Genomic DNA, 20,761 nt, shown 5'->3' with positions numbered 1-20,761 from the left:
CTGAGACCCTTTGTCCTTCCTTCTCCATTCGGCAGTTCAGTGACATCCAAAATTCCATAGCACTTTCTCCTCTTCTGCCCCTAGCATGGGCTAATCCCTTTATCTAGTCTCTTTTCCCTGGTCTTTCTGCCACTCTGCCTCTTCTCGCCCTCTTCTTCCTCTCAGTACTTAGGAAATTTCCTGAGAAAAGAAATTTCTCAGGCCACCTCTACCTTCATCTTTGCCACATACCTCCCCTGACAGCCTCGTTTGACTAAAGAAGAGGGAAAATAGGACAGAGTGGGGAGGAAAAAAAACATATAAATTAATATTTAAAATATTATCCAGCAGTTACAAAGGCAACAGTGAAGTTCTGGTTAAGGAGCTTGTGCCATCCTTGCCCTGCACCATTCAGGAGTCCCCAAGCCTTCTTCCCACAGCTCTGCCTTTCATGCTTGTGGGTGGTGGGAGGTTATTAACATTGGTTATCAGATAGGTTAACCTAAGTCATCATCACACTCGAATGAGAAAGATTTTAAGGTCTCAGCCCTGGAGAAGGTTTTATGTCAACATTTCCACATTGACATAAAAATAAAAACTTTCAGCCAGGCACGGTGGCTCATGCCTGTAATCCCAGCACTTTGGGAGGCCGAGGTGGGTAGATCACCTGAGGTCAGGAGTTCGAGACCAGCCTGGCCAACATGGTGAAACCCCGTCTCTACTGAAAATACAAAAATTAGCCCGCATGATGGCGGGCACCTGTAATCCCAGCAACTATGAAGGTGAGGCAGGATAATCGCTTGAACCCGGGAGGCAGAGGTTGCAGTGAGCCAAAATTGCACCATTGTATTCCAGCCTGGGTGACAAGAGCAAAACTCCACCTCAAAAAAAAAAGGAATGAAAAGTTGTGTATTTGTAGTCTCAATAATTAGAGCTGGCCCATCTGTGTCAGAGTCACCCTAACAACAATAAAAACTCCTTTCAGAAGTGATCCTACAGCATCATTAAAATTACAAAGAACCATTCTGCTGAACCCCCAAATCTCTTTTTCTTAGATTCTGTGCAGTGGAAATAAAAAGTGTTTTATAACTGAACATTGTTTATAGAAGAAAAAAATACGGGGAAAAAAAACCCTAAAAGTTCATTAATAGAGAAATGAATTGGGAAATGAATGAATTGGGGTATGTCCCTACTATGTATAACAGTTAATGTTATGTATCAACCTGACAGGACCACATGTCTAGATATTTGGTCAAACATTATTCTGGCTGTTTCTGTAACGGCGTTTTTTAGATGAGATTAATATTTAAATTCATAGACTCTGAGAACAGCAGATTACCCTCTCTGATGTCTGTGGGCCTCATTCAATCACAAGAAGACCTTAATAGAACAAAGACTCTCTGTCTTGAGCCAGAAGAAATTCTGCCAGCCAATTGTCTTTGGGCTCTGACTGCAACTCTTCCCTGGGTCTCTAGCCTGTGGCTAGTCCTGTAAGTTTTAGACTTAACCAAGCCTTCACAATTGCATGAGTCAATTCCTTGATAAATCCATCTCTCTTTCTATCTATTTATCTACACTTTATGTTCTGTTTCTGTGGAGAACCTGTACTAATACCCCATGGATTATTATGCACCTATGAGTTGGCTCTATACCTAGGAACCTGGAGGGATTTTTATGATGCATTATTAAGTGGAAAAAGCAAGATGTGGAGATATGTGTTGTAAGAGAAGCAGTGGCCAAAAATGTGCTTGTTTCTATTGGCTAGAGAAAGATAGGAAAGAAAACATGACAATTTTTTTTTTTTTTTTTTTGGAGACGGAGTCTCACTCTGTCGCCCAGGCTGGAGTGCAGTGGCGCAATCTCGGCTCACTGCAAGCTCCGCCTCCCAGGTTCACACCATTCTCCTGCCTCAGCCTCCCAAGTAGCTGGGACTACAGGCGCCCACCACCACGCCTGGCTAATTTTTTGTATTTTTAGTAGAGACGGGGTTTCACCATGTTAGCCAGGATGGTCTCGATCTCCTGACTTCGTGATCTGCCCATCTCGGCCTCCCAAAGTGCTGGGATTACAGGCGTGAGCCACTGTGCCTGGCCGATAAATTTTAATAGTGGTTATCTGAAAGGGGTGTAGGGAGGTAAAAAGAAACAATTGAAACATGAAAATATTCATCAGATAATGTTGATGAAAATTGTAGAATATTAAATCCTCCAATATCATTAAAAGTAGGAAAGTACTAAATATGCCTATAGACTGGGATTAGAAGTTAAAAATTGAAAAAAATTTAAATTGATATGTTTTGGGATTGGGATTTGGGGAAACTCTTTTTCTTGGATATCTGATACTTCAATATTATAATAATTAAAATATATATATTCCTGGGTATGAGCCCCAACAATTCAGATTTTGTAAGGTAAGCAGGGGTCTGGGAGTGTGAGAATCAGTACTTTTTAAATAAAGACCCCCAGAGTAATTCTTGATGCATCACTGAGTTTGGGAACTACTGCTGCTAATTCAAGAATTATTCTTTCAAGCTAGGATACACTTGATTTTTCCCTGTAAACAGTTAGTGAAAGAGGGCCATCAGGGTGAACAGGAGAGAAGTCCCGGAGCCTTGCTTAGCCTCATAGCTGAGTGGCCTGCCCCTGAGTCCCCCTGTACCCCCTAAGAAGGTCTGATGATCTGGCCTTCCTGAGGGACAGGGAAACAGGGGTGGTCAGACTGGAGGTGCAGGCCATTCTCTGCTCCCACAGCTCCACAGTCATATCCACTCACTTGCCATTGCTCTTTCAACTGCCAAATTTTATTTCAGAAATGCAGACATTTATACGGCACTGTAGAGTGACTTTCTGTATCTTATCTCATTGGATCCTCCCTCGTTCCTGACAAGGTAGATAGAGATCTGTTGTTGCTATTGTCTCTGTCTACAGATGGTGACAATGAGTCTTGGAAACTAGTTAGATGACCTCTTGCAACCCAACTGTTTCATAGAAGAGATGGAACCTTGAACCCCAAGTCTGCCTTTCAAATTTCTTTTTTCCCATTCCACCCACCACACAGCCTTCTCACCTTATTTAAATTGTTTATTGAAGGGCATCCTTCTTTGCATTCCTTAAATATCCAGCCTTTAATCTTCGATGATTACACGTGAAAAACATTTTCTTATGATTGACATAGGATTTGACACATGCTGTTTTATCTTTGTGTTTGCTTTCCTTGTTCGCTGTTTTGCATCTGCTTTTGTTAGTCATTCCATGTGGGGGTTTAACTTTATACTGTATGCATCACAGATTATTCAGGGTAGAGTTTTACAAACATGTTTGGGACAATGCAAACTGAAATTGGCAAGATGTACTTTCCCCCTAAGTAGAAACTATTGTTCCCTTGACAGGATGGTTCGTCTTTTTCATTCCAAGGACACTTGAACAATGAGTTTGAAAGTGGCTTCCCAGGAGGCAGAACAAACAACACCACACCTGAGAATTAAAGCAGAAAAGCATCCTGAAATTTGTGATAAGAGTGTAGTCCTCCAGTTTAGGAAAACTTTCCTGGTTTAAAAAAATACACAACATGGAGTAGAGCCAGGTCCACAGGCAGCAGCAGGAGCATATCATCACTGCTAGCAGAATGCTCTGGTAACTGGATTTTTGTTCCTGACAAAATGAGAAGGTCTGTTTTTTGATCATGGAAACATTTTCCCAAAAGAAACCCAAATATATTTTCAAAGTATTTCCCAAGTGTCAGCAACTATTAAGTAGAAAACACTCATTAGTCAACAGAGTAGAGGAAAAAAGGAGCTTCAAGTTAGGGCACTCACTTGGTCAATTTTGAAGATCCACAATGTTTTGATTAAGAGCCAATGAATTATGCAATACGTTTTATTATCCAAGGTAGAACAAAGAAGTTGAAAAATTCTTGAATGAACTGCAAGGACAACTGATTTAGTGAGCAATCTGTCTGAGAACCAAGTTCCTTCTGCTCAACTCAAAGTGCAGTTGACTCTGACCTTTAGTTCATGGGGGGTGGTTGTGGAGTCTGAAGCTGAGTTCATTAATGCATCAGTCTCAGCTAGTCTTAGTAAATATCCTTTCTTATCATCCTGGAACTTCAACATCCTGGTTGGATGTGTTTCCTTAGTAACTTGGGGAACTAGAGCCACCCCACTTCCTTTCCTCTCTCCTAAAAATCAAAGGCCTTGATTTTGTGTCTCGATCTCTTTTTTTAGCGCCACATCCAAGAAAAAAGTTGAAGAAAACATCAGCATGGCATTTGCAAAAGAGCTGGTGACCTAGAGATAGAGCTGTAGGCCATTCTAGAGGCAAAGTCAAGCCTATCTTGGTGTCAAGAGGATGGAATAGCCTTGTCCTATAAGAAGTGAGATGCCACAGTATTATATGAGAGAGAGAGAGAGCACAGAAAGGACTTTTATTCATCTGACCCGTAGTGATTGTTCCTTTAGCCTCTTATCTTCCCACTGCTTACTGGCATCAACCACTTTAATTAAGTAATCCAGATGCCCAGCCAGTCCACCTTTTTGAAGGGCGCTGAAGAAGATCCCAGCTTCATTTCTGTATTATCTTCATAAGGCAGACAGGGAGATACCCTCTTGCCATTTCCTTTAGATTAGTAAAAAGAGCCCTCTGAATCCAACGGTTTCTGCCTAAGTGAACAATGAACCACCCTAAAAAGGAGGGAAGCGAAGGTCTTTGGAGTTATATCAAAATAGAACTGACTAAAATTAAAATTCCAAGGCAAACAGTTTGCTATCAAACAAGTTGTCAGAAACGTTTCATCACTGACTTTCCCAAAGCTCTGTCATTAAACATTAATACACAAACAGCTGAAATGTGCCCACTTTTAGCATGGTCTCTAGTCTTCCTCTTTCCTCCTCCAATCAGGAGTAAATAAAAGGCAGCATCAGGTTTTGCTTTATAGTTTGTCAAATGCTTTGAAATATGTGATAATGCTGTAGCAACACCATGGGTGGCAATGGTATCCTTTTGCCCATTATGCAGATGAAGTTAGTGAGCCTCAAAGAGTCTTAAAGTATTTGCTCACAGTTGCTCCAACAGTATGCAAAGAACTGGCATTTGCACCTCTTCCTTTTCTTAGAGTGGTCAGTTACATTATGGTTCATTCCAAATTTTGGGAAACTGTTGCAGTTGTTTTTCAAAAACGAGATGCCTCCATGGTGCACTGATGCAAGGCGATTACCACAATACTGAGCAAATATTGTGAAACCACAAGTATGTGTGTTCATGTACATGTGATGAATAGAAAGAGTTCTGGAACTGTGCACACACAGTTGGTGACAGAGTTTACTTCCACGGTGGTGTGTATGATGGGGGTGGAGTGCCTACATTATTTACTTCATATACTCATGTGTTGTTTAACTTTTTAATGACAAAGGTATGCTATGTTTGTCATAAACTTTCCCTTTACTCAAGATAGATAACCAAAACATCCTTCCTATCTCAAATCTTTTTTGCTGTCTCCAATTCTGCAGACCTGCAATAAGCAAAAAGAATATTGTTATTCTATTTTTTGTTGTAATATTCTATTTTTTGTTGTAATATTGTTGTTTTCTATTGCTTATTATCATGTTATTATCCATGACAGTAAACATTGATGCACAAAACCAGTGCCCCATAATATACCAACCACGCTTGCTGTCATTAGAGGCAGTCCATGAACGAGGAACTAACAAACACTGCCTCCTTTGTAGGTGCAAGACACTTTCCCGTGTTAGCCAATTTGAGTCACTCACTACCTATGCAGAGTAGGCATACTTAACTCTGGTTCTATAGACGATAAATCCAGAACTCAGAGTAACAGTAACATGCCCATGTTCACACACAAATACATGGCAGAGCTGCACTAGTGCCTGTTCCATACCACGATGCCTCCTGGAAGCCAGTTTGGTAAAATTATTCAATTTATATTCAATCTTATATTTCAGTGAAACATAAGATTCAGGATAAATGATTTTTGGGGTTTTTATTTCTGTTTTTATGAGACCATTGAGTTTCATTCCTCTTGCCAATAATCTATATGACCCTAGTTTATCACAATAAAGTCCCATGGGAGGAAAAGAGGGGCCATTGGTTAGTGTGATTTTGTTCAATATAAATTTTATGAGCTAAATATAATTTTTGGTAGCAGAGACATTTTGAGTTAGAGTTGATGATTGAGACTTTCACAGCATCTCAAGCTACCTCTTAATCCCAAAATGTCCATTCATACATTGTTGTCTCCCATGGTCTTTTCCCTTGGCCCAGCCCACCTCTCAATGCAGGGACATGAAGGCTTCCATCTTGGGAGGATCAGATCGGTTGCAACTCATGAAGCATGTTTGTTCCCAGATAGTACTATACTTTCCCTCCACCCTCAAGGGTCACAGTAAAAAACGTCAACTGGAAAAAGAAATCCACTTAGTTTTTATTAAGCTACTTGACTTTTCCAAGGGTCTTTAACTTCCATCTTGGTTAAATGGTAATTGGACACTCAAGAAATGGCCTCAACTCTCTCCAGTAAGTGTACAGGTTTGTTAAGGACCAGAAAAATTTAAAAATCCCAGAAGGGAAGCTCACCAAAATATTAACAGTGCTTCTGTGAAGTGACAAGATTGGAGTGCTATTTTTAGTTCTTGCTTTACACTTTTCTGTTTTTTTCCAGATTTTCTACAACAAACATGTATTCACTTTTTAATCACAATAAAATGTTATTTTTTTTAATTCTGAAAAGCACGATGCAAGAAGCTTTACATGCAGTATTATCCTAGTTCTGTAACCATGTGCTTACAAAATTACTGAGGAGAAATAAGTCAAAATGTTTACAATGTCTGTTCCTAAGTAAAGGCATTATGGTTTATTTTTTTCTTTATATTTTTATGTGTGTTTCAAATTCTCTCTAAAGAGCCTACAGAGGATTTATAACCTTAAATAATGAACGTATTTTTAAAGGCTTGAAATTTGAGGAGGAGTGTGAGAAGGGGAGATTCTATGAAATTCCACAATGTTGTTACTATTCCTGTAGTAATGATATATACCCTTAATTCCTGGAATAGTTGAGATTTCTCCAAAATGCCTAATTTATACTTGGAGAATAATATATCCATCTTTTAGGATCTGGGCCCCAAATACTCTAATTTCTCCTAAATTGACTTAAGTTATTTCAAAATATCTAATGAGCTTCTAATTATCTAATGAGCCTCGCAAAATATGAGCATCTACACTGTGCCAGGTATCCTGCTTGGGGCTGCTTGAAGCATGCTATCGTCTTCAGGTCATCTCTTTTTCCTGGTGTCCCCCAGGTACTCTCACTTCCCCCAGGTAATCTCACTTCCCCTGCGCATGCTTGTCTCAGGGGCAGTTCACTAAAGGGATCCAGACAGACATCACAACTCTTTGTGCTCTTTCCTTTAATTTTTTTCCTTTCTTTCACTAGGATCCAGAGGTAGAGTCATTTTTACTGGGTCAGTCCCTATTATCACAAATGAGATTTCACATCTGAGACATGATGGTCTTTTGACTTTTCAAGTCACCATCGAACTCCGTTGTAAGATGGCATTAAATGCAGTAGTTGGAGATGAAAGAGGAGACCTAATAAAGGAATTGGAATACAGGCATTAGCTTTCTGATTCTGTTAGTCATCTGTTTTGTTCATCATCAAAATTATGACTGAATCTTATACAGTAGCCATTGCTTATAAAGAATATTCCTCTGGCCAGCTGCGTCTAATTTCAGACATTGTTACACTAAATACAGTAAAGGTCTTTGGCAAAACTATGAATTAATCAATTATGCCAGACCAGTTTTTTAGACATATAAAGAGTTCTGAATTTAGGACTTGGTTTAAAACTGGAATTTTTTGCCTTAGATGAAAACTTTAATTTAAAAAAGGGAGAGGGCTATCTTTTCTAGGAGGTGAAAACCATGTCTAGAAATTGCAGATGTAAATCAGAGCAGTTAAGCAGCATCAAAAAAAAGAAATCTGTTTGTGGAGTTAAAAATTCCTCCATTGATACAATACAGTAAATGCAATATGGTGACACAAACCATTGAAGTAAATACCAGCTCTAATAATAACTGTGTATCAATTGGAAAGTATTTTTATCATGTGTATGCTAGCTCCCCAGCCATAACCTTTTAAAAGCAGAACAAAATGTGTAATCACTCTGTCCCCGTTTCAGAGAAAGAAATGATTGATTGTTTGATCCCAGGAAACATCAGTGCTGCCTAATGGGTCCTTAGTGCTAAGAATAATGGAGAAAAAAACTCTGCGTGTCATTTGATAACCTCCCTGGCTAAGGAGAAGAGTTTGGGAGGGAAATAGAATAAGAAAAGAGGAAACTTAATTTCCCAATTAATCTCACTCTGCTTCTGACATAATTCTGGATGGCATTGAATATTAAAAATTGGCATGTCCCACATTTATATTCTTCCGCTCCATGCTGCCTCCTATCCATCTCTGTCAGATTTTCTCTGCAGAACAGGAATAGGACTCCCCAAGGACTTGTGGAAAGAGAGAGGAAAAGAGTAGAAGTCCTCCCTAAACTTTCCAATACTTGATTCAGTTTTCACCTGAAGTTCAAAACCATTCCACCTGAGGTGGTGCGAAGAGATTAAAGGTGTTCTCACAGTGATGGTTTAAGCAGGCCCACACTCCTTGACATTCCCTTTCAAACCTGGAGCCTAATTCCCATTGCCTTAAGTGTGAGTTGGATGTATGGACTCACTTCTAACTAATAAAACATGGCAGAAATGACCGTGTGAGACTTCTGAAACTAAGTCATAAAAGGCATCATGGTTTCCTCCTTGCTCTTTCTTGGATCGCTCAATCTCAGGGAAGCCACCTGCCATGTTGTGAGGACTCTCAAGCAGTTTTGTGAACAAGCCTGTGTGACTAGCAACTGCCAATAGCCAGCCAGGAACTGAGGCCTCCTGCCAACAGCCACATGAATGAGCTGTCGTGGGAGCATGTCCTCTAGCCCCAATCAATCTTAGTCCTCATAGTAGGTCATCAGTTGGCAGTAGGAGAACGTCCTGTTATACAGAAATGTTCATTGTAACTATGGGCCTTCCTGAGGCAGTGTTTTCACCTCTTAACCTCAAAGGTGAAATACAGGTTGGAGAGAGGTGCCAGCGGAAAGGTAATATGAGGACTGTTTTAAATAGTATGGTTGGTTGGTTTGTTTTGTAAAGTCCATTGGAACCTTCTTGGGCAAACCGGGGGCAGCCTTTATGGTGTGTCTAGGTGTCATGAATTCCTAAAAGGAAATATTGTGATAGGGTAAGACAAATTCAAACCCTCTTATTTTCTATGTGGTTAATGGGATCTCCTGGGGGCCCAAGTTGAAACCCTCAGTTACTCCTGACATCGAGCCCAATCAGCAGCTTGCCTACATTTTTAAAGACTCTGAGCTAAAGCCGCTCAGCTCAGCCACTCCCATCTTCCCAACTATACAAAACTCTGTGACCTAATACATGTTCATTGATCTAACTATTACATTTTTAGTTAATGTGTTATACGCAGTGATAGATAACATATTCACCTTTCACCTTGAGCACCTTGGTAACTAACATTTAAACCTTGGACTTGTGTTCTGAGCTAGCATTATATTCCCTAACTGCTTTCAGACAGATTTAATGAGTTTTATATCTTTCAGCTATGTGGTTGCCATGTACAGTTTGGCAGTTGAAATCATCTTATTCATCTCCTCATTCTTTGGATCTAAAGTGGCCTAGGTGTGCCCATAGTCAGTGGCAGAGATGCCAGTGTTCTGATTAGGATGGATACTTGTAATAATTTAAATGTGGCAGAGTTTTAAAATATATTAGTAGCAGAGACCAGAATTCCTCTTAGGAAGACACAACTGTCTCTGGAAAAACACTTTAATGAGATTCTAAGGAACAAGATAAGGTCGTAAGAACATAGATTTGGCAGAGGGTCGTGTATTGGAAATAATTCCATTACAACAGTGGAAGTGGTGGTAGGAAGAAGTGAGAGGAGGACCAGGTGACTAAGAGGGAAATGGCTGGGGGTGTTTAAGGAACAGAAATTTTCAGCATTAAATTTTGAGCAGTTTGCATTTCTGCAACAGAACTTCCAAGACTTTCAGGAAAACGCTCTGCTTGTGTGAGTCATTCATTTAATGGAAATTAAGAAGAAAGGGCTGGCAAGGTATGGAAACTGAGACCACAGAGGAGTTATTTGGCAGAACAAGGAGCTCAGGGCCATGGGTGATTCACAAACACCAAAAGCCCCCAAGGAATTTAAAGAAGTCTTAGAGACAACATTAGGCTTCTCAAAATCTATGAACAGCAGGTCTGGGTCAAGCAAGGTGACCCAGCTGACATCTGAATTATGTGTATTGCTCCTTTGTTTGTATGTTCAGAGTTCCTCTCTCCAGATTAGGATGTTACCTAGACTTTACCTTTGTTCTATTTCTCCAGACTGTGATGTTACCTAGACTTCATCTCAACATATGGTGACACATCTCATCATAGATGACTTCCTGGTTGTGTGGCGTGTGTGTGTGTGTGTGTGTGTATGTATGTGTATGTGTTTCTTGGATTTTTCTAAAGTGTTACAACCTTTAGTATGTATAACAACTCAATGAGGTAGACAGTATGTTTTTATTAGTTCCAGCCGCTTTATCAGAATACCATAGACTGAGTGGCTTAAATAACATTTATTTCTCACAGTTCTGGAGGCTGGAAGTGTGAGATCAGTGTGCCAGCATGGCCAGGTTCTTGGTGAAAACCCCATTCCTGGTTTACAGATAGCCATCTCCTCACTTAGTGGAGAGCAGAGAGAGGAAGCAAATTGTCTCATGTCTCTTCTAAAAACGGCACTAAGCTCAGCACGAGTGCTCCACACTCATAACCTAATTACATCCCAAAGGCCCCTTCTCCAAGTACCATCACGTTGGAGATTTCAACGTATGAATTTTGGAGGGACACAAACATGCAGTCATAACATACTACTACTACCATTATTACAGAGGAAGAAACCAAGACTTAGCTGTGTGTCTTGAGACATTTATGTAACTAACAAATGGGGGGGGGTCAGGATTCAAACTGGGCTTGTTCAGCTCAACAGCCAAAACTGTTAAGCATTGTGCCATGCCATGTTCCTACCGAAAAGGGGGGAAATGTTGCAAAGGAACCCAAGGGGAGAAAAAGGGTCATGATAATAAAGCAGTGGGCTGCGAGTCTAATAAAATCACAAGAGGAAAAAGCAATCCAAACAGGCAAGATGTGATGCAAATGCATGAGCAGAAGAAATCATTGTCACTGGGGGGCATCTGGAAGCCTTCTGTGAGTATGTGGGACTTGAGACACATGCGGAAGAATAGATAGGGCTGAGAGAGGCAGAAAACATTCTAATCAGGTAAACACTGGGGGTGATTATGACCAGAGGATAGGAATGATCTGGCGTGTTTGCAGAGAAAACCAGGATGAATAGGGAGGAAGAGAGAGGAAGAACAGGATGGATGAAGGTGGGTAGAAGAGGGCAAGTTACGGAGGATTCTGAATGTGAGTTGAAGAGCAATGAGGAGTTTTAAACTCTTGAGTCGGGCTATGGTTGGTGCAGAGCACTCTGCATTGGGTCTGCCCTTGCTCCTGAAATGCTGTCACCACATACTGCACGCTGCTGCTTCCTTTTAAGAGCAGGGATCATTTCCTATTCTTCCTGATATCCGCCTTCATTCTTAGAACAGTACCTAGCATACAAAAGGCATTCATTCAAAGATGAATTAGTAAATGAATAAATGAATGATCAGGAAATGAGGGGCGAGAAAGTGAGGCAGTGTAGAGCGGTGGTAGAGTCAGACCTCATGACTGTCTACTCACTTTCCACTTATGGTCTGGGTGTCTTCAGACATGTGTCTCCCTAAGCCTCAGTTTCCTTATCCAGCAAATAGAAGTAATAATAGTGTCAGCCTTCTTGGTCTGTTGTGAGGGTTAAGTGAAACAATACATGTAATACATTTACCCTAATACTGCCCATAAAATAAGCATAGAATATGTTACATCTCTCTAGAATGTATAGAATATATCAGGGTCACAGATCGACTTCAGTAAGCTAGACCAAGAGAACATAAACCCTAGGAATTAAGAAAAATTGTTGGGAGATTCTTAGACCTTCCTCAGAATTCAAGAGTGAGCTAAATTTTGGTTAAGTCTCAAAGGGCATACTGACCTCAGCTGGCCTCAGGATTTTAATTGGAGAAATCCCTGGGAATGTGATTATGGCCTTGAAAGCTCTGCCGGGGTGGGGCAAGGTTGGGGGTGCAGGTGTTGACTAAAACAGTGACAAAACTACAACTGTTTTAGAAAGATCTTTCTGGTGGTCATGGGGGTGGTGGCCTAGGGAACAGTGGGACTGGAGAGTGTCACTGAGAGGCTACTGAAGTAGCCCTAGTAAAGATGGTGAGGGCTTGAATTAATGCTGAGACTGTGAGGATGGAGGAAAGAACTTAGATTTAAGAGGCTACAAGAAGGCACTGCATTGGATTTAGAGACTGTTGGGAGCAAGTGAAAAGACAAAGACGTGGGTAAATGAGGATGTCAGCTTGGGCCCCAGGAGATACCATTCACCAAATACAAACTCAGAGGGGTTGAATTTGTCTTACCACATCACAATATCGCCTTTTGGGAATTCATGACACCTAGACACACAAAGGGTACTCCTGATTTGCCCAAGAAGGTTCCAGCAGACTTTACCAAAAAAAAAAAAAAAAAAAAAGGAAAAAATTCTTAAGACAGTCCTCATATTTACCTTTCCCCTGGCACCTCTCTCCAACCTATATTTCACCTTTGGTCTTGAGAAGGGAAAACTTTGCCTCAGGAAGCCCCATAGTTACAATGAACATTTCTGTATAACAGGATGTTCTCCTACTTCTAACTAGATGACCTACTTATGAAGACTAAGATTTCAAATAAGTAAATACTGGCATCAAATTCCCACCCAACAAAAGAATCAGAATGAGATTTGACTTGTACGTGCATGTGTGTGTGTGTGTTTGTGTGTGTGTTACCCCTAGCGTGCACACATACAGGAATACATGTTTATGGAACACACTGCCTCAGAGAACTCCCTTTAATCGGTCTTGGTATCACCATGGTAACGTGAACAGAAGCAGTACTCCTAATCATGGAGGGAAAACCTGCAGCTTTGTGATACACACCCCTGGGGAGAATTTCAGCCACCATGTGTACCACAGCAGCATAGATGCTCAGAATAAGCCCATGGGTTCTGTTTATCTTTGGCTGCTTCTAATCTTCCTCCTATCTGCTGTTTCAATCAGCCTTCCCTCAGGATCACAGAGCTCCAGTTCTCATCCCTGTCCTTGCTGCTGAAAAATGCTTCTCCACAAGCTTCCTTTGGCTATTGTGAGAGGGGGCTTTCCCTACTTAGGCGACATGGTGCGGAAATAAACAACCCTGCCCTACCTTAAAGTTATTTGAAATTATATGTTATTTTTAAAATAATAATAAAAACCAGACTTCAACATGCCAGCATCATCTATTTCGCAGGTTACTTATATAAGCATGCAATGAAAATGACGTATCTGTGACCCACAGATTCAAAATACCAAGTCAGAGGTCAGCTACCTGTGAGTGAGGTTTAAGAAATGCCTACTCAGTCTCTCCAAGGAAAAATCAATCTGGCCTTTATTATTTTTCTTAAGGGAATTGGAAGTAGCACTCATTAGAGAAATCCACTTGCCTCCAACTCCATGGGGATTTAGAATTTTCCAATTGTACTTAAGTATTATATCTCTGGTAACAGTTGTCCTAAGAGAGAGCTCTTTCTTCTGTGTAATATTCAAGTAATCTTCAAAGGCTTTTTATCTGCTAAAACTGATATGAAAATGGCATTTTATGTACCAACTCATCTCTAAGTATCAAATCATTACTTTTCTGTTTTGTGTACAGTATCATCTACAAATGTTCTGAACATTTGAACAGTCAATAACTTTTCTATTCTGTGTTTCAGTTGAAACAGAACTTTATATCATAAAGAATTTACCAGTTTTAGAATGTTTTAAAGATATGTGCCTATGTGCATTCACAGAAACATATATGCATATATACTTATATGAGTGTGTATATATGTGCACATATATGTGTGTAAGGTTACATATTATATGGTATAGAGATTGGGAGTTTGGGTTCTGGAGTCAAACTATCATGATGTGAATTCTCCCTTCTGTAATACCTTGTGTGAGCTACTTAACCTCTCTTTCAGCTTCATCTGTAAAATGAGAACAATAATAATAACCACTTCATAGAGCTGTGATGACTAAATGAATTAATACATATTTGCTACTTGAAACAGAGCTTGGCAGGTAGTAAGTGCTCAGCTTAGCAAATATTAGCTATTAGAAATAGTCCAAGTAACCCATATTTAAAAAAACTCAGTTACCTGTGAACAAGAAACTTCTAAGTTATTGGTGTGTTTTATATGTGTTTTACACAGTTAGCAATGGTAATAGCATTATTGCTCCTGTTTGCTCTTCTTGAAGACAGTGAATTCTTGGTGGCACTCTGCTGCCACACTCTCAGCTTTTCTAACTCTCTAGGCAAGTTCCAGGTCCAAGGCTTTCTCCAGCAGAGTTAGTCATGCAGGTGGACTCTCCATCCTGTGAAGGCTTCAGCTTGTCCGACAGCAAATTAAATCGATGCGGAGAAAGCTGTTGCAGGTGTGTTGTTTCTTGATATGGTTGGTGGTGGCAGTGTTTCATTCAGTTTTGAGAATTTTTCTTCTTACTGTTGTTAGTGTTGCTGGAGTGAAAGAATGTGCAGCTTCTAGGATGAGGACACATATTTGAGCAGAAGCAAATAATAAGGGTAGCTCCTCCACATCGAGCTCTCCGTCTGGGCGGGGACTGCAGTCTGCTCTGTGGACCATCCCCACACCCACCCTCACCAGTGAGGAGAGGCCCAGACTAGGCCTGAATTCAGTAGCCTGAAGTCCGGTCCACATGTGTACATTTGTGCATTCAGACAGCACCAAGAAAACAACCACGTTTAGGATGCTCTTAACCTCATTTTTAATAGACTTAGAATAGTTGTAGATTCACAGAAAAATCAAACAGATAGTACAGAGGGTTCTAATATACCCAATTCCAAGTTCCCCTGATGTTAATATCCTACATTTGTATGGTACATGTGTTACCATCAATGAACCAATATTGATAAATTGTTATTCACTAGAGTCCATACTTTATTCTGATAGCCTTAGTTTTTACCTGCTGTCCCTTTTCTGTTCTAGGATTCTATCCAGGCTGCCAGGTTACAGTGAGTTGGTCATGTCTCCTTTGCTCCTTTTGGCTGTGATAGTTTCTCAGACTTTCCTTGTTTCTAATGACTTGGACAGTTTAGAAGAGTATTGGATACATGTTTCATAGGTTGCCCTACTATTAAAATGCTGTCTGGTGTTTTTGTCATGATAAGACTGGTGTTTTGGGCTACTGGGGGGCAGGGCAGGGGGAAGGCCACAGAGGTAAAGTGTCATTTTCATCACATCTTATCAGGAGTACATAACATCAACATGATTTATAGCTGTTGATGTTGGCTTTGATCACCTGGATGATATTGTTGTCATGTTGCTCCACTGTAAAGGTACTTTTATTTTTTGTTCCTCCTTTTATGCCACACTCCTTGGAAGGAAGTCACTATGCATAGCCCACATTGAAGGAGTAGGAATGTATGTTCCCCCTCCTTGAAGACGGAGTATCTACATAAATTATTTGGAATTTTGGAATTGCCATGGGAGATTCATGTAGTCATTTTTCAAGTGAGACTATATAAAAGGAAATTGACCAAAGAGAAAATTATGGTCAACAGATGTGTAGAGATGAAGAGAAAATCTTGAAAACAACAAAGGAGAAAGTCAGAAGTAACATTTCTCATCTGTTTTTGAGAATTACCTGTATAGTCAGACAAGTACTCAGAACTAATGTTCAAAAATATTTAGTGCTACATTACATTATGTGAAATACTTAAGAAAGCAAGTAAAATATTCAAACAAATCATGGGACATTCATATAACTGTTAGGTCAAAAATGTATATATACATCCTTTTTATATGTGTGTGTGTATGTGTATATATATGTATGTATAATTATTTTTAAGAGATGGGGTCTTGCTATGTTGCCCAGGCTGGACACAAACTCCTGAGCTTAAGCAATCCTCCAGCCTCAGCCTCCCAAGCAACTGAGACTAAAGGCTCATGCTACTATGCCCAGCTCTCTCTATATAAAATTACTGGCATGGAAATACAGTAATGGTATGCTATGAATGAATTAAAGCAGGTTATACAGCCATATGTCTGGTTATGATTGTTTCATTATAAAACAAGTGTATTATATAAACACACACGTGTGTGTATATACAACATTTATAATGTCTGACAGGTTAGTTAATACCAAAAAAATACTTTTATTATGACCAGCTGGTAGGATTACATGTAATTTAGAATATTCCTTTTTAATACCTAAAATTTCTGTTTTCTTTAATAACTTTCTAATTATCTAATAAAACAAAAATTAAAAGAAAATGACCTAAAGCAAAAGATTTACTGACAAATATAACACTAGCCTGTTGTGTTAGTAATCCAAGTTGTTAGAAATCCACTATATGCCAGCTTTTTAAATGCCTCTAGTAGGACTTGAAATAGAGAAGTAAGGCAAGATCTTTAGTGGTTGTTTTAAATACTGTTTCCTATAACACCATTAATCCAAATTACAGGTACTTCTTTATCCATGATGGAACTGGACTCCAAGAACCCTCTGAACCCAAAGGCCATGTTGTTCCAGTCTCATTCCCATCTTCTCTGTTGCCCACAGTGGGCCTCAGCTCAGCCCTTCCCAATCTCAGTAAACCCCCACCATCCTCTTTTCTGGCATCCCACCTCACCGGCTGCTCCCTCCTGCCTATCCTAATCCCTTGAGTTTGCTCAGCTCCTCCCCTCTACTTATGAGTCTTCCACAAAGCTCAGCCTATGCACTCGCTCCCTGAGCATCACAATAGGAGAGGCTTTGTCATTGGCCTCAACCTTTTTAATGTCAACCTACTCCTTCACTCAAATCAAAAATGGATAAATAGAGCCAAAATGTAAACATGCCAGTCTTCCTATGTTGCCTTTCTTCTCTACTTTTCATCTCCTAGAAATGCTCTCCCCTCAGCTGTCCATTTTCTAGCCCTCTCTTTCCTTTAAAGTACGAGTTAATCACCCCCACCCTCAAATTTTCCAGCTCCCCTAAAGTGTATGATTTTTTTCTCTCTTATTTTTGCAAGCATCTGTTGTCTCTACAACTGGTTCTCGGTGGAAGCTACGATGGTCTGTTATATTTTCATTGTATCCCCCAAGAGTAGGACTCATTTTCTCATAGTCAGGTACTCCTGGTGCCTAGGATAATGAAATGCATACATTTGGCCTCAGTAAATGTTTGTCATTGCTCATGACTATGTGGCCGTCCCAGTGAGAAAGAACTAAAGATGTAGCAAGTGAATTTGAGGTAAGAGTAAGTACAATGTTAGGAACCCTGCCTCTGGAGCCAAACTGCCTCTAAGCTCTGTTGCCCACAGGCTGAGTCATCTCCTGCTTCTTACTCACCCTCTCTGAGCCTTTCCTCATGTGTAAAATGGGAATAATGATGGCACCTACCACTTAGAACTGGGATGAGGATGAAATGAGTTGAGTCATGTGAAGTACTCATTGTTTGCAAGTTGTCAAGCCAGGTTAGCTGTTACTATCATTAACTGGTTTGTGAATTACACCTTCAGAATCACATAGGCTGTGAGGAAAAGTCTGTCTCACAGACCACTGCTCACACAAACACAGTTTAGAAATGCATACACCATTGAGGATCCAAAATGATGTTTTGTAGCTGTTTTACAATGTGCCTGGGACTTGTTTGAATCAGGTAGGGCAAGATGACAGGCATGGAGACAACTGCATTTGAAAGAAGAGTTCGTTACAGTTCCAAGAGGAGGGGGCACACAGTGCCATGCAGGGGCTGCAAGAACAGCCAGAGTTAGTCAGGAGTCAGAAGGAACAATGAGAAAGCATGGGCAGTGGCCTTTATTACTATAGTGGCAGCAAGTTTTTGGGTGAGGACGTCCTTTACAGGGTAGGATGCAAAACACAGATGTTGGAGTTTGTGGCCAGAGGATTTGTAATACCAATTCCAAGTGCTTGCAAAAAACACAGGGAAATATGAATGCAAACAACTTTGGCCGTGAGTTTGGCCCATGATTTCAAGATGCCAAATCATCAATTACGTAGTATCAAGAACAATTATTACACTAGCCCAAGCCAATTCCTCACCACAACTGCTCTTGCCTGCAGTTTTCAATGGCCACCATCCTTTCCAGTGATGTTTGTAATTTTTGTTGACTTCTTGAAGTGGCCTCACTGGGTCTTGGGTTTTATTTAAATCTCCTATTGTTTGGCTCATTCTGGTTGATCTCTCTCCTCCTCTTTGACTCAGCTTTGACCACACCTGAAGAAGGGTTTGCTCCATTTTGCACTCTTTCTTCTGTGTACAAGGGTTGCTCCTTTTCACAGACAAGAAGAGAAACTTGGAAAACAGACGGAAGGTGAGGCTGTATTGTTAGGTCAACCAAGGACCAAGGTGGAGCTAACCTTTCAGCATTACATGCTAACCTTTCTGCTTTATGGACCGGTAGGGTCCTGGAAAACTGTTTCCCCCATCCAAAAGCCTTTTGCCAATTACTGAGAATACCTAAATCTCTAATTCTGAGGCCAGTCTGTGCTGTGGCTTGGGTGAGCTGCCGACTGAGGTCTGCTGAAATTATCCCACTGTCAAGACAGGACCCAGCTACAGCCCAACACCCTTCTCTTCTTCTTCTTTTTCTAAAGAGAAGCCCCACTTATATCCATGCCAGCCACATGACTGGATAATTACAGGAAACCATGGCTCCACTCAGCTGAAAAGAAAAAATTCTTGAAGAAGAATTTCAGGCTCTTTTACTATTTCCCCCTTTTTACAGTCTGGCTCTGTGCCGTCATCTTGTCGCTTTCTTTTCTCCATGCTATTTCTGCGATGCTTTCCTCCCCCCGGCAACCCCTTACCACGCCATCCTCTATTTGGATAAATGTGAGGTCTCTAATACTCAACCTTCCACTCTGAATTAGCTGAACTTCTTTCCTCTCTCTTTTTCTTTAGGCAGAAAAAAATACCTATTTCACTCTATAGCCCTTGCTTTACTATTGTATTTTTTACTATCATTCTTAAGGTGAAATATACTATGGGTAGGTAGCAATCTGTCTGGTTTTGATTTCTGCTCCTATTTACAGAGGTTGCCACGTGATTATACCCTTTAATGATGGTGGTAAACAAACAGGAGGGGACTCAGACAGAATTCTAAGAGGGACTGCTTGATTTAAGTATGTATTTATGGGAATAAACGCAGATTCCACAGGAGCCCTGGAATTTACTTCACAGTGATTGTCTTTCTTTGACTCTGGCTTTTACTTTCCCAAATTGAGCATCTTGGTATCTGCACGTCTCTTTTGCTTGGAATGTCACGCTGCAGGTCTTAGGGGCTGGGACAGAACAGAGCACGCCACAAGTGCACTTGAAGGAGAGCTCAGAATCAACCAACCAAACCCCTCCAAGTTCCGATGGCAGCACAGATTCCAGACTGAAACGCCACTGCATCTTGCTTCATTTGACTGAAACAAATGCAATCGGTTTGCATTTGACATTTATTCTTTTAGGGAGAGGCTGCCAGGGGAAGGGGCATTAACCACAAATATGACAAGGTTAAAGAACAACGGGTCCGGTCTGAAGCATTGTATTTAGATGGTTGACATCCTGGGCTCATCAATCAATATTATTGACTTGGCCAAGCTTCGGGTTGGAGTAATTTCTATAATGAGATTTAGCCTGCACCACAAAATGGTGTGTTGGGGATAAAATGTCTGAAGCCAATCTTTTATGAGATACATTTTAGGAAAATGTTCTTAATCTTAAAAATAGAACTTGTAGTGTTTGCAGCCAGGAAGATGCTTAATTAGATTCACATAGGAGTCACCAGCTGTTCACAAGACAAACAGAAATGTCTGAGGTCTCCCTGGTTCTATAAAGACAGGGGAAACGGTTCCCTCTTTTCGTGCCAAGTATGAGAGGCCCTTTAGCTAAAAGCCCTCCAGCCTGAGTGGCCAGGCTTGGCACACAGAGGCTCACTTTTTCCTTTTCCTCTGTCCTCTTGTTCTGCTCTTTAAACCTGAGGAGTTCTTAGTCACAAGAGTAAAGTGGCCACAAAGCTAAACTGCCATGTGAAAGGCAATGCCCGACCAGCCATCTCTCTGCCTGCTCCCGCCCTGGGCGTCTCCTCTCCCCACTCTCAGAGGTGAATGCTCTCTTTGCTGAATGAGTTTCTCAAGCTGGGTGATGTCATGACAGAGAGGGGAACAGGGAGAGAAGACATATGAAGGAAACTGAGAGGCAGGAGGGGAGGATGGAAAGGTATTTCCAGAAAGGCTTGGTTCAACCTATATAACCAAGAATTGGGAGAAAGCATCAAGAGCATGTGGAGGGAAAATTGTGCAGCAAGGACTGAGAGAGTTTCATGGTTTGAGTGGAAGAGAGAAAGGAGACTGGAAGAAGTGTGGTTATGAGTTGTGAGTTATGAACCTTAAAAGTATAAAGACAATTTGAATGAAGTTACTAGGCTCACAGGGTCGGAGGAGAAAGAGGTCTTAGAAGTGATATGGCTCAGCCTCCCATTCAGTGCAGGAA

This window comes from Rhinopithecus roxellana, chromosome 1 (assembly GCF_007565055.1).
Source record: "Rhinopithecus roxellana isolate Shanxi Qingling chromosome 1, ASM756505v1, whole genome shotgun sequence".
In the NCBI taxonomy this organism is placed as follows: Eukaryota; Metazoa; Chordata; class Mammalia; order Primates; family Cercopithecidae; genus Rhinopithecus; species Rhinopithecus roxellana.
This window is presented reverse-complemented; position numbering follows the sequence as displayed.